Consider the following 14,693-nt stretch of genomic DNA (forward strand, 5'->3'; position numbering starts at 1 on the left):
CTGAGAGGCAGAGGCAAAGTTGTCACTCTTGTCACCACCCTTTGGTGCCACCCAGTAAGTGTCAACTGTGTGGGAGCAATGTTGTCAGCCCATCAGGTGTGGACAGGAAGCCTTTATTCTGCTCATCAGCTTAACTTCTGGTTATGCCATACCACTGTAAGGATACCAGACCATCAGACATCTTCTTTACCTTCAACCATTTACCATGTAAATCTGTCTTTGAGGCAGTATCAGTGACAAGCTCAATTTGGGGAAAGGGAGGAAGGAGAATTGAGGAGCAGTGCCCTTCTGGATGAAATGCTTGGAGTCTTACACTCATGAACATTTGGTTCTGAGATTTGACGAACAAATGATGAACATTTGTTTCAGAACATTTGGTTCTGAGATGACACCATAGATCATATTTGTTATATTTCTAGGTCAACTGACATTTTAAGGGCCTCGTTCCTGGTTCTGGAGATTTGTTTTCTTATCAGCATCTGGAGCCACTGATTTTAAAATACCCCCACACGCAAGATATCTGTCATCAATTGATTTAGGAGGCTCCACTTCCAGTCTGTCCTGCCTTGAATATTTGTCAAACAGTCCTTGATCCTTAGCCACTAGGACTTTGCAGACATGTAAACTAATAGCTATAGCATGTATGTGATAATTAGTGTAAGAGGATGCTAAACCAGAACTATAGAAACACAAATTAAGGAGTGACTAAGAAAGGTAAGGAGGAGGTCATGAAAATTGTGTCGAGGGATTAAAGTTGGGCCAGGAAAGAGAAATAAATGAGTAAAATTTTTTTCATGTAAGTATATCTGCATATAATTCCATGGGCCTTCTAGGACTTCAAAGTAGGAGAAGGAAAACGAGAACAGAGCAATTTAAAGTATCTGGGGAATAGTGGGCCTGGGACACAAATTAAGGAGTGACTAAGAAAGATAAGGGGGAGGTCATGAAAATTTTGTCAAGGGATTAAAATTGGGCCAGGAAAGAGAAATAAATGAGTAAAATGTTTTTCACATAAATAAATCTACACATAATTCCATGGGTCTTCTAGGACTTGAAAGTATGAGAAAGAAAACAAGACTATGGCAATTTAAAGTGTCTGGGGAATAATGGGCCTGATCAATGAAGGTAGGAAAAATCAGTGATTCTAGGCTAAGAAATGTAGGCTTTGGCCTGCACCTTTCAGGTATCCACAGAAGGATGTTGGGCAGTGGAGTGACCTGATCAGATTTGAGTTTAACAATTTGCCAAATGTTCCTAAAGCAACTCATACCTGCTGACTGCAATGAGGGATAAATTACAGTGGAGCCAGGCTAAGGAGAATGAGAGAAGTGACTCTGACTCATTTGAGGTTTGTTTCCTCAGCTTTTGCCTTATCTCTATTACTGCTTTCTTTTAATTAAATTTTGTCAATTTTAAAATATTCATATATTCACTTATGCACTCGCTTATTATAGTTTTCTTTTTAAGTATCGCCTAGTTAGATGTTAATCTAAGAGGATGTTGGTCCTTTAGTAAGAGACTTTTACCTCTTTATGATCAATAACAGATAGGTTGACTCTATTTCTGCCACCTATTATTTACATTTTAAGTGAAATTTCATCTGAGTACAACAAACATACAGAATAGTACACACACTGTAAATATACAGCTGGGTGAATTTTACAAAGCAAACCCTCCTAAATCAAGGTGTAGTTTATTTCTGCACCCCAGAAGCCTTCTTGTATCCCTCCCATCATTGCATTCACAAAAGGTAACCATCGTTCTGCCTTTATCATTATAATTGATTTTGGCCTGATTTTGAACTTCACAAAATTGGGATCATACAGCATGTACTGTTTTGTATTTAGCCTATTTTGTTCAACGTTATGTCTAGATTTATCCATGTTGGCACATGTATCAAATGGTCATCCAGTTTCATTGCTATATGGCATTCCATCTTATGAACTGACCGCAATCTAGTTATTCCCCATCCTTTTCTTAGGCTGCATGTTGCTGTTGTTATTTCTAATTTACTTGTTCAGAATTGGAAAGAAATATATCCAGCTGGCATTTACCAGTGGACAGATTAAGAGGAGTCTCATCAATCCTCTTCATTATTCACTTAGTGCTAGCATTTGCTACTTCTCAGTTGAATATCTGAAGGTCACCTTAATATACCTGACTTAAGTTGCTGAATCCAGCAGGCATTTATTTAGAGTAGACCTTCCAGGCTAGGGCTGGAACTCTGACTTAACCACAAGCTCAGCACCCAGTGTAGCACCTGAAAGACAGCACTTCCTACACTGCACTATTTCCTGGGCATTCTCACTTCAGCTCCCTACAACACTTTTCATAGTAAATAAAATATTCCCAAATGCAATATGCCTCTACCTGTTACTCTTTAGCCTCTAGCATTTTAAAAACGTTTTTTCTTCTTTGTTAATCATTTGTCTTCTAATGTGTTTCATTTGTCTTCTAATGTGTTTTTGTGATTAAATAATTTTGGGAAATATTATACACCATATATCTCCTTTTTGGAGATTCACAGTGCAAATTAACATACTAATGACTCTAAAATGTCCTGTTACAAAAAACCTGTTTTATGCTATAAAGTCTACTGTTGTTCCTTTTAGAATTATCTATTAGCACCTCATAGAATAACAGTTCCATAGAACACAGCTCTGTAGAAAACAGCCAGAGGAAACTCCACATGTTTTTTTTTTTGCTTATTTGTTATTTGTTTTTTCCTTTCTGGTGTGATTGTCAGCTTCTGAGTCTGTCTATGGCTATTTTAATGGAAATATGGCAGACAACATAACAAGCAAACTTAATCTTTTCTAAATATTTATTTGCCTATTCATTTCTCCATCAGCCTGGAAACTCCATGAAGATAGAAACCTTGTCTTTTCATTTTTGTATCTGCCAGTACCTACCATGGTTCTCAACACATACTTGAAGTATTAAATAAATATTTTGTGTCCAAATGAGTGTTATATCACATTCTGGGACTTCTGGCATTAAGGGACTCAAATTGAATTGTAAAAGGAACCTAGATCTTGAGGTATGTAAAGGAAGGAAGAATAACATTATACACAAAATCCTGCACTTTTGAGTTAAAAAATCTGACTAAATTCTGCTTCCTCCATTTTTGGGTTGTGAAATCTAGCAATTTATTTAGATTTTCTCAATCTCAATTTTCTCATTTGTAAAATGGAAACAATATCAATAGCTATCTTCCATAACTCTTGAAAGGATTAAATTTGATCATATTATGGGAAGCACTGGGACAGACACATCATTATCCAAAAGTGCTTGCCCGTGAGTATCACTGTTGCCTGTGAGTATTCTACATCTGGTGCTTGTTTCTCTAGTCTCTCTCTATCCACACTGGGAACTGCAGGTTTTCTTGTACTAGAGTTCTTTTCACGTTCAGTGGGGACTAGAAATCCACAGAATTCTCAGCTGCCATACACAAGGCATCTGCCAGATTTCTTCCTCGTCTGATAATGTCTTCCAGAGTCTTGCCCTGGTCCACTGACTTGATCAATTCACCCAATGTTCCCTTCTACAGCAAGAGGCCCTCCGAAGTTTCTCTGTGCTAGTGGGGAGAACTTGTGTCTTTCTTTTTCTATCTATTGCTGTCAAACTCCTTCAGTGAATATACATTTCTCACATTGTTACATGAAAGTAACCCCACCTGGTATTCAGACCCAAGAAGTCTCACTAGTAAAGAGAGAGAGAGAGCGCAAGAACATATGAATTTGTGTGTGTGTCTGTGTATGAATGTTGACATGCAGACACCACTCCTTCCATGTCTGTAGTGGCTTTCCTCCTCCCGAAAGCATCACTCAAGTGTCTGTGATAGCTGGTCATGAGTCTGAGTGCAGCGACAAACACGATGTATCTTCCAACATGTCCTCCCTTTCAAACATCCCTGTCTTCAACTTCAAAAACACTCGCCTCACATGCTACTTCTTCCTAAATTCTAGTCCCTTCTTTGTTTTCATCCATAGCAACACTAGCAAGGTCATTTACCACAAAGCTTCTGTTGTCCCACTTGGAAACTTTTAGCAGAAACATGATTACATGTTGGACATTAAGGTACTGCCACGTTAGAAAGAAATTCTAAGGGGAGCTTTGCTCCAATATTGTCCCCAAGGTCTTTCCTCATGAATTGCCACTTCACTCCTCCATGCATGTAGATTGCAGACATTGCTAGTGAATCATGCTATTCATTCTCATGCTGTCTCCACAAGTAAGGTGGGCAGTCACCACCACTCAACAGGCACTGGCAGATGATGGAAAGCCTAGCAGTTAAACTTGAGCCTGTAAACTTGAGCCTGTTAAGTCTTTTGAGCACTTCTTCATTCAGTCTCCACCAAATAGGGCAATGACAGACTTATAAAAGAATCCTGTTTTCATGAGTTGCTTTGTTCTTCAGGAAAAACAAAGAAAAGAAACAAACAGTGGTTCAGTATGTCCAGTGCATGTCACTAGCCACAAGTTGCTGTTTAGATTTAAATTAAAATAAATTTAAATTAAAATAAAAGTAAATTAAAAATATATCTCCTCAATTGCCCTAGCCACAGTTCAAGTGCTTAATGGCTACCTGTGGCTAGTAGCCACTATATTGTCCATCACCAATATAGAATGTTTCCATCATTACACATATTTCTACTGGGCAATGCTGAGCTAGAGATTGTGCTCTTTATCCAGAAAAGGTATTTCTTTTTATACTTTGTTATCTATTCAAACCCCGCTTCTTTCCCAAAACACACCATGTTGTCCTCTGCCAACTAAGCAAAAGTATGTCAATTAAAAAAGTACATGAAGCAATTCTTAAAGGAGACAGCATGGAAGCAGAACAAGACCCGTAAGTGGATCAGTTATCATGCTTTCTCAAGGAAACTAGCTTCTGGCTTCATATATTGTCTGTAGTTTCTCCCGTTGAACATAAGAATAATCCTGCTCTTTTTTTTTTTTTTTAAACTGGAAATGCAAAATCTACGTTGTGAGCCCCCTAGCTTCCTGTTAACGTGACCCTAGTGGAAGAATCCAAACTATGATTTTATTAAGAAGGGAAAATAACTGAACAAAAGAAGACTGAGATTTGATCTTTCTACTTGGTAAATTTAGTTGCCTGAGAAACAAGAGCAAATTATTTCAGTGCCAAAATAATAAAACATTATTTAAATTTGCTTTTTCTCTCTTATTCAGGAACTATAGTTGCCTTTGGTATGCTGGGAATAGGAGGGGCTGTGACAGGGAGAAGATAGTCATTTATACTATTTCTCTTGAGATTTAGTTCAAGTTTAACTCTTAAAAGTTTCTGTCAGCATTTAAAATTATTCAGTTATATTTATACATCAAATTCTTCTAAAGATGGGAAACATCTGAGTGCTATAAATTTAATATAAATGTGATGCAATAAACATAGTTACTTTCTGGAGAAATCTCATCTTTATGAATCATTGTTAGAGTCAAAATTGTAAGCCCAGAAGTTCCTAAGAACATCAATGTATCTGATTCCATATACACATTTCCCCAAGAAGTTGTTTTTCAAGAAATGAGATCTCTGCTAGATATTTTCTTTTGGTCTCTCTGTTGTCTCAAATTATAAAGCTCAGGAAATGATTGAAATAATTATTTATTGCATCTGAGAGATTTGGTATGGTATGTTCTAGAAAAACATTCATGTATGCATATTGTCCATTTTGAATGCATATGACAATTGTCATATTGTTAATTCATGTACTCATATTGTCATATTATTCATGAAAACCATGGCCTTTTGTGTTTCACATGGTTTGTATCTGTGTTTGCTGGGTGTTGTAGCTCCACCATGTATAACTCCTCAAATGCTCAGTGTTTGAAATAATCAGAGTAGGGGCATTAAGTTCTTGGACCCTCAACTTGTTGATGAAGCTACCATTGCGTTTAGAGTGACTTGAGCAGCCTTGGGAATAAGGGAAGTAAAGTGAATTTTTAAGGACTGCGAGAGCACAATCTAATTAATATACACACTACACCTTAGAGATCTATTAGGATTGGAATAGGGTTGAAGTTTGCCTTGGTCTGGTCTAAAAAGAAAGTAATCGTTAAGCAAATTATAAATCATTTTATAAGAAATGGTCAAAAACACAGGCTTTAGAGGCCACTAGACCCAGGTTTAATTCCTGGCTCTGTCACTTACTATGACATTGGGATAAGTTATTTAACCACCACATCTATAAAATGAGGCTGACAATACTGATCTCAAGAAGTTATCTCAAGGAATAAATAAAACAGTTTGGTTTATTACTGTAGTTAATATTAGTAGCTAGGAAAGCAAGTTTTTATTTCTTTTTTTTTTTTTTTGAGACAGAATTTCACTCTTGTTGCTCAGGCTGGAGTGCAGTGGCACGATCTTGGCTCACTGCAACCTCCGTCTCCCGGGTTCAAGCGATTCTCCTGCCTCAGCCTCCCGAGTAGCTGGGATTACAGGCATGCACCACCACACCCAGCTAATTTTGTATTTTCAGTAGAGACATAGTTTCTCCATGTTGGTCAGGCTGGTCTCGAACTCCCGACCTCAGGTGATGCACCCACCTTGGCCTCCCAAAGTAACCTGGGATTACAGGTGTGAGCCACCATGCCCGCCCAAAAGCAAGTTATTTTTAAAAGAGAATTATTAAACATTGTATGTTTGATGAGGACAAAAAGTATAAATATTTACAGCTTTTCTCCTTTTCCCACCCTCTTGAGAAGAGTCAGTGTTTGTACTGCCAAAATGAGAGCAGAGGGGCCCTGAGCAGGGTGAGTAATGATTAAAGTCGTGAGAGGAAAGAAACCCAGACGGCAGATTAATTTACAAAATAAAGGACTCTCTATGAAATGGGGGGAAAAAAGAATCTAAAATCTAAAGGACTTTAGAGAGAAGGGGAGGAGACAGAGAGAGGGAGAGACAGTCACCAGGTGACATTCAGGGAATCTAGATGGGCCAAGAAAATTTTGGCAGATGTTCTGTGGTGTAAATCCCCACCTGTCACTTTTTTTGAGAGTCTTCTTAAGCAACTAACCTATAAGGAGGCAGAATAGCAAAGAGGTTAAGGGCATAAGTTCTGTACGTGGAGGTCCTGGGTTCAAATCCTTGCTTTGCCACTTTGTCACTGGACAGCTATGTGCAGTTGTTGCACCTTTCTAGGGTGCAATTTCTTGCCTATGAAATGGAAATGGGTATCCTAATAGGACCTACAAAAGGATTATCCTGAGGATCTGATGACCTATTACTGAACGCTGGGAAGATATATAAGAATTTAATGAACTTTCTATGAACTAGTGGTCCAATTAAAAAACAACAGCAATGGTAACAGTAATTTGCATTTATTGAGTGCTCATTATGGCCCAGGTACTCTTCTGAGGACCTTATGTGGATTATTCACTGAATTCTGAACACAGCTCTACAAAGTAGGAACTATTATTATCCCCATTTTAAAGACGGCAAACCAGATACAGAGAATTCAAGTAACTTACTCAAGGTCACACAATAAGTAAATAGTGTTACTGGCAGTGAATCCATGTGAGTTTGCAATTCTTGCCCCCTCAGAAGACAGAATTTGACCAAGGAGGCATAAGGCAGAAGGAGAGACCAAGGCAAGGTTTAGAGCAGAAGTGAAGTTTATTAAAAAGCTTTAGAACAGATACAAAAGGAAAGAACATATGCTTGGAAGAGGGCCAAGCAGGCAACTTGACAGACAAGTGCACAGTTTGACCTTTTGACTTGGGGTTTCATATATTAACACACTTCTGGGGTCTTGTGTCCCTTCTTCCCTGATTCTTCCCTCGGGGTGGGTTGTCCACATGCACAGTGGCCTGCCAGCACTTGGGAGGGGAGCACGAGCAGTGTGTTTACTGGAGCTGTACGCATGCTCATTTGAGGCATTCTTTCCTTCCCAGTGGAATGCCCCTGATGGTTATATACCAGTGAAATGGTACCATTTTGCCTCCTAATATGCATGCTTGAGCCTACTCGCCCAACTGCTGAAATCTTATCCAAAAGCTGCTGATCATCAGTTTCAGGTGTTTTATCTATGGAGACTGCCTTTCCCTGGCACTGGCTGTGACCAATTATTATTTTAGAGAGACAGTGTGACAACTGCCTGACCATCACCTGATGGTCGCCTGACATTCCTGATGGAGTGGGAGGGAGCCCTCTCTTACATTATTCATGCCTGACTAGCTACCTACTTGAACAACAGTAGAGCTGTGATTCAAACTTAAATGCTCCAATACTAGATCTGCACTCTTATCCCTGTGTTATCCTGCATCTCATATACGAGTGTCTGTTCCTAAGATAAGTAATATCTGGGGGAAGTTTGCCTTGTTTTATAGATGCTTGGTTTGCACTTAGCAACCTTGTTACTCAAGGTGTAGTCCGCAGGCTAGCAGGATCAACAACATCTGGGAGCAGAATCTCAGGCCCTCATCCACACTCTTGAAACACAAACTACATTTTAACCCCTTCCCAGGTGATTTGTGATCACGGTCAAGTCTGAGATGCACTGCTCCAGAATATGAAACTTTAGGCAGGTGGACTATCTCATTTATACCTCCATCCCTTACAGTGTCTGGCACAGTGCTTGCCACCTATGGGTAAGTTCAAGATGGATCTCCTCTTGATCTAAGGAATGTTGACTAGGAAATAGATTGACAAGTCTGAGTGGAATAACACCTTGTTAATCTCTGGTTGAGTGAGTGGATGTTCAGTGCCTCCAGCATTTAGCACAACATCAGGCACATAGCAGATCCCTTATACAAGTTTCTTGAATTGTGATGGAAATGTTGTGAGATAGAGACATCCAGCACCCCAGCCTTCCCTGGATGTACTATGACATTTTAAAAGGCTGAATAATGCCAAGGCAAGCAGAAGAGTGATTATGCACTTATTCTTGACACAGTCTTAAGACAAGCTCTGCTCAACTGGTTCCCCTGTGAACTCAAGCTGATTCTCTTCCCTCTTGAGTTCTCTATTGTCCTTGTGTTGTTTGCAACTCCTTCAGAAACTAATTAAGTTTCAGGATCAGTTTGTCCTGTTAGAGAATGTGAATATGCTGAAGTGGTAGTTTTTAATAACTTAAATTATCTGAGTGAAAGGACAATTATAATTTGCTTCTAAAATTGGCCAAAAGTCAGCTTTTATCAAAATAATTCTCAGCAGACATTAGTCTCCCTAAAACCAAGGTATTGTGTGAAAGGCAACAAAGAGGATTTTAATTGGCCATGGAGAATGTATTGATAATCTGGCTATATTAATCCTGTTCTCTAGCAGAGTGTGAAATTACTTGTTTACTCCACTTATCTGGGCCTAGAGGTAGCTGATCACTCGTTGACAGAGTCATATTTTATGATCACCTTTCAGCAGTGAGCTTCAGCTGGACCAGAGCCAAACAATTTGATTTCACTGTCCTGTGTACTACCTCCAAAGTCAAGGTCAGGCACAAGAACTCATGAACTCCAGTATATTTTGTCAGGGCTTTCATTTGTGCAGGCACCGCGAGGTAAGCTGTGGACCCTGAGTATAATTGCGAAAAGCTGGGAATTTTGTCTTTAGTATCTCCATATTGCTTTCCTATACCCTATCCCTCTACAAATGAAGGTTTATGTTGGCTTCATCACCAGACCAGAAATATTACCAAGATGAGCACTACTGGGGATGCAGTAAAGTATAAGAAGTAGTCCCTGATCTGAAGAAGTTTACACATACACACACACACACCTTGGAGTGCCTCTTGAATCTGTTTGTATTATTAATAATTATTGGTTGCTAGATAATATTACCACAAATTTAGCAGCTTAAAACAGCCCATATTTATTATCTCACTGTTTCTGTAGGTCAGAAATACTGTTGCAGGTTATTCGGATTCACTGTCTCCAAGTCTCACAAGTCTGCAATCAAGGTGTCAGTCAGGGCTACTGTCACATCTGAGGTTCAGCTGGAGAATGATCTACTTCGAAGTTCACATGGTTATAGGCAGAATCCATTTCCTTTCAACGTGTTGGACTGAGAGTCTCAGTTTCTGGCTGGCTATTGGATGAATGTTACCCTCAGTTCCTTGCCTCCCAACGTGGCCACTTCATTAAAACCAACAAGGGAGAGAGTCTCTTATCAAGATGGTGTCATTATCTGAGGTATCATGAAGGCAGAGGTGACATTCCGTTGCTTTTGCCATATTTTATTGGTTAAAAGCAAATCACAGGTCTCACCCACACTCAAAGTGAGGGTGTTATACAGGGCATGAATACCAGGAGGTGGCCATCTTGGCCTCTATCTGCCACACCACTCCTAATTTTTAATTCCAGCTGTACTGCTCTAGTTCTCTTCCAAACAGAAAACAGAATCATCTCTATTGATTCAAGAGATTTTAATGAAAAGAAAATTTACTGTTATGTGGTCAAAGTTAAAGGAATTTATAAGGAGGTTCCTAGAGACCAGCCATTGTGGTAAAATAGACCTGATGATATTCTGCCTACATGCCCTTTATCCAGTAAGTGCATCCCTCCCTCAAGGACTGCCAAGTGTTAACTGATAATGGCTCATGGCTGCCTCTTTTCTGGGGAATGCCTGATTGCTTTCAGTCAAGGTGGGGAAGCAGCAAATCTAGGAGTTTATGCCCCCTCGTCCCTAGCATGACTTTCTCACATGGAGTTAAAATAGGCTGAACCTCTTTCCTTAAGGGTACAATTCATGTCCCAGAGCCCCCATGGAATCAGATTAAAGCTGGACTTTAAAGCTGGACTCCAACTGAGACCACCTCTTTGCTTCCTGCCCTTTTCTTCTCTCCTCTGAGAGAAGGAAATCAACTGCATCTCAATCCCTGTTTCAGGCTTTGCTTCTAGGATGCCCACCTTAAGACTGGCAGGAAAACATTACAACTCGTAAGACTGAAGGAGTAAGGCGAGGAAACAGTGTTGTTACTAAGGCCAGTGATATCTGGAGGCTTGCAGATAGAGCTATGGTCATTTGCTTGGCTACTGCTAACGATCAGGGTAGAGTTGGGAAGAAATATGCTGTTCTGTCTCTCCCCTTTCCCCAAAACTGCATCCTTTTAGTGAAACCCAACATAACACTTGCCAACAATGTGCTGGCAGTCAATGGAGGTAAGCCTTTTAGGGCCCTGAGCAGAGGGAAGAAAGTAGAATCAATGGGAAAAGGAGGAATAGAAAGTGACCAGCAAAACAGCCTCATATGATTACAAATGTTTTTTCTCTCCTGCAGTCCAACCATCATATTAGTACTAGACTGATATTTATCAAATATTTATTTGATCATGCCCATTTCCCAGCTTCAAATCCTGTTTCTCATTGCTTAAAGAAGTGATCCATAAAATTTCTGAATCATGTATTCCATTGATTAAAAAAACTCTAAACATGTGTCTCATTTATATATTTATTCTTTTATAAACTACTTAAATTTACTATCATTAACTAATAATTCAGAGCAAGAACTACATACACTTGATATAGAATATCCTATAGTGATTGCATGTATCAATCCATATTTCAAGAAGTCTTGATAAGTTTTAATTATCTTGGGCAATTATTAACACATGTGATTAGATTGACACCATTTTAAGCAAGCATGATGGTCAACGGGAACCTCAGACTAGGAGAAAAATGTGCCACCTCTGCTATTTCATGGTGTTTGGTTGCCTACATTATTTTTTTTTTTACATTCAATAAGATTTCTTTGCAGTAATCCATTGGAGAGGTAGGGATAGTTAAAACTAAATATTGTCATCTAAAATTCACTTAACCAGACCCATGTGAACCAAAAGTGTTGTAACAATCTGGAAATGAATAAATGAGGGAGGATGAGACAATTGACCCCTCTGCATTGTGGGAATCCTGCCATTCCCATCAGATGCCTTGTGAATTGCACATAACATGTGGCTATCTTTTATATGGAGCAAGATAGGGCTTTTATGGAGTATAGGATTCCCATAGAGCCAGCCGATGCTTTGGAAAGAACACTGATTGAAGAATAAATTGTCTATCTCAGGAAGTTGATAAAGCAGCTTCACAATATTAGAAGAGCTGTCACCATTGTTTTACTGTCTGACTTGTGAACCTGTGAGAGTTATTGACTCATGTGTACGAATCCTCAGATAAACAGATTTGAAACATGACTCTGTGCTCTTGGAGGGTAGTATGCTCAGACTGTGCAGGTTTCAAATACAGAAGATATTTAAATGGACTTATAGAAGTTTGGTCTTAATAGTGAGACATCTAAGAGGTTTTCAGTTGGTAGTGAAAGCATGAATGATTTTATCTGGAGATAAGTCAGAACACAATAACAATAGCTACCACTTTCAGAGCATCCACAATATACCTGGTATTGTGGTAATCACGTTACATATATTATTTAATCTGCTCTTTACAGCAACTCTTCAAGATAGGTATTACTGTCTGAGACATTAAATACCTTGACCAAGGATATATGGTCAGTGAATGGAGGAGTCGGGATTTGAATCTGGAATTCTCTGTCTCCTTGACGGAGTCTTTTTGCATTATACCTCACAATCAAGACTGATATTAGAGACGTCCCATATTCCATCGTAGCTTGCATAGTATTTTGCATACAATATGTATGTAAAAATACAATATGTATTTCCTAACACATATTAAAACTGTCGATTTGGAAGAGATGGACATGGCATTAGCCTATGAGGATAGGGAAAGTTAGAAGGACAGTGATGGCTTTTGGAGGTAGGAGAGGCTAGTGAAGGCTGCAGAAGAGGAGTGTAGATTCCAAGGAGCCAGCTAATGCATTGGGAAAAGCAGAATTCAGGAAGATATTTATTGAAGAATAAGCTGTTCTTACCAAACAGTTGATAAAGAGAGTTTGTAGCACACTTATAAACCTGTCTGAACACAAAGCCATCTTCCCACCAGCTGATTCTTTCCCTCCCTTGACTTTGTTGTAAATTTCATTTTCTGTGTACTCTGTCACCTATGTTGCTGTAGTGATTGATCTGCTCACAACTTGTAAAAATAGAGGGAAAATGGTTTTTGAAGCTATGGACTTATAATTTGTGCATTTTCTGTATTTGAATATAATTTATTTACAAATAGAAGGGATGTATGACTCTGTACGGAGGTTGAAATAAATCAAGGATATTTGTTGTATCCACTGTTCCTTGGTATATTTGAACAGTTCTCCAGCTAAAGGTTTTACCTGTGGTAAAAATAGCTTTGGGCTGGCGAATAGAAAACTGGTACTCCAGTTCCAGCTCTGCCATTAGAATAACTGCATAATATGGGCAAGCTGCCAGTCCTCTCTGAGCTTGAATTTTTTCATCTGTAAAAAACAAATGTCCCAAAGTCCCTATTAATGTTCACTTTGGTAGAAGATAGAGCAGTTCTCATCCTAAAACTAATTTCCCAACATATATTAAAACCAGAATTGCAACTCTCCAAAACTACAAATTTCCGTTACCTAATATTTTAGAACTGAGGTTGGTAAACATTTTCTGAAGAGGGCCACGTAATAAATACTTTAGGCTTTGTGGTACTTGCGATCTCTATTGCAACTACTCAATTCTGCCATTGTAGTGAAAGCAACCGCAGATAAATACATCAATATATAAATGAAGAAGCATGCCTGTGTTCCAATAAAATGCTATTGGTGTGCATGAGTGTGCGTGTGTGTGCGTGTAATACATAAATGAATAAGCATGCTGTGTTCCAATCAAATGCTATTGGTGTGATTGTGTGTGTGTGTGTGTGTGTATAATGTGTAATGTTGAAGCATAGCCATCATCCTGTAAAAGAGGTGGTATGCTATACTCAGTTGAACCTGGTGTAGTGCTGGTACCAAGGGGAAGCTCACTAAATATTTGTGGAAGAAGGGAAGGAGAGAGAGGGGAATTATTTCCATTTTATGGATGAAGAAATTCCACTGCAGAGCCCCAATGCCATGTGAGGTTGAGGAAGCCATTGTCATTTTCCGTAATGAATCTACAAAGACACAGAATTCCATAAGCAAGGTATTGAATTTTGCTCCTAAGAGAATCTTACAGGTCCAGTCCTCTTCAGAGAAGGAGAGCACCAGTGGCCTCTGGTGGATCACTGGGGCTCTGGGATGCAAAGTGTTATTATAAAGGATATCACATGGAGATGAGCAGGGGTGGGGGGCCCGCAGTGCTTAAATGTAGCTGCTGTTTCTGCAAGTTCAGAATAGGAAGCTTTGTGTTTTTCCTCCCTATCACTTTCTCCCTTTTGATTCTGAGTTCTGATATGGCAGGTGGGAGTGGGAAAGGGAAAGGTGAGAATAGGCTCATGCATTTGGGGACAGGGACTCAGATGCTGGGCCTCTGTCTCGGAGCTGGCTTGCTGATGGCATTTTGAGAAGATGGGCAAAGTTTTAGGGGTGAGAAATTTGGCTGTTTCTTCAGAAAGAACAATATACTTCTCCATGCCATCACATAGAAGTTGAGTTGGATTTTTAGTCTTGAAAACTTGAGATGTGATTAAATTGATGAACCAACAATCATCTGTACAATTTCACACAAGTCATACACTTATTGAAGAGCTAAGTTACAGTTTGCAGCCTATTGAACTAATTCATTAATTTTATTTCACAGGCTAAAAATTTTACTATGCAAATGTATGCAAATCATACAAGAAAATAGTGTTCTTAACCAAGTGCACCAGCACCTGTTTTTTGTTTGTTTGTT

At 39.1% G+C, this 14,693-nt stretch overlaps 1 protein-coding gene across 4 annotated transcripts in view; it reads left to right on the plus strand.

The window, feature by feature from the left end:
• The window catches only part of CPNE4 (copine 4), a 525,340-nt gene that overhangs the window by 110,575 nt on the left and 400,072 nt on the right, over window positions 1-14,693 (plus strand). The gene's annotated exons all lie outside the window — the stretch shown is intronic.

The sequence above is a fragment of the Chlorocebus sabaeus genome, chromosome 15 (assembly GCF_047675955.1).
Source record: "Chlorocebus sabaeus isolate Y175 chromosome 15, mChlSab1.0.hap1, whole genome shotgun sequence".
Taxonomy (NCBI): Eukaryota; Metazoa; Chordata; class Mammalia; order Primates; family Cercopithecidae; genus Chlorocebus; species Chlorocebus sabaeus.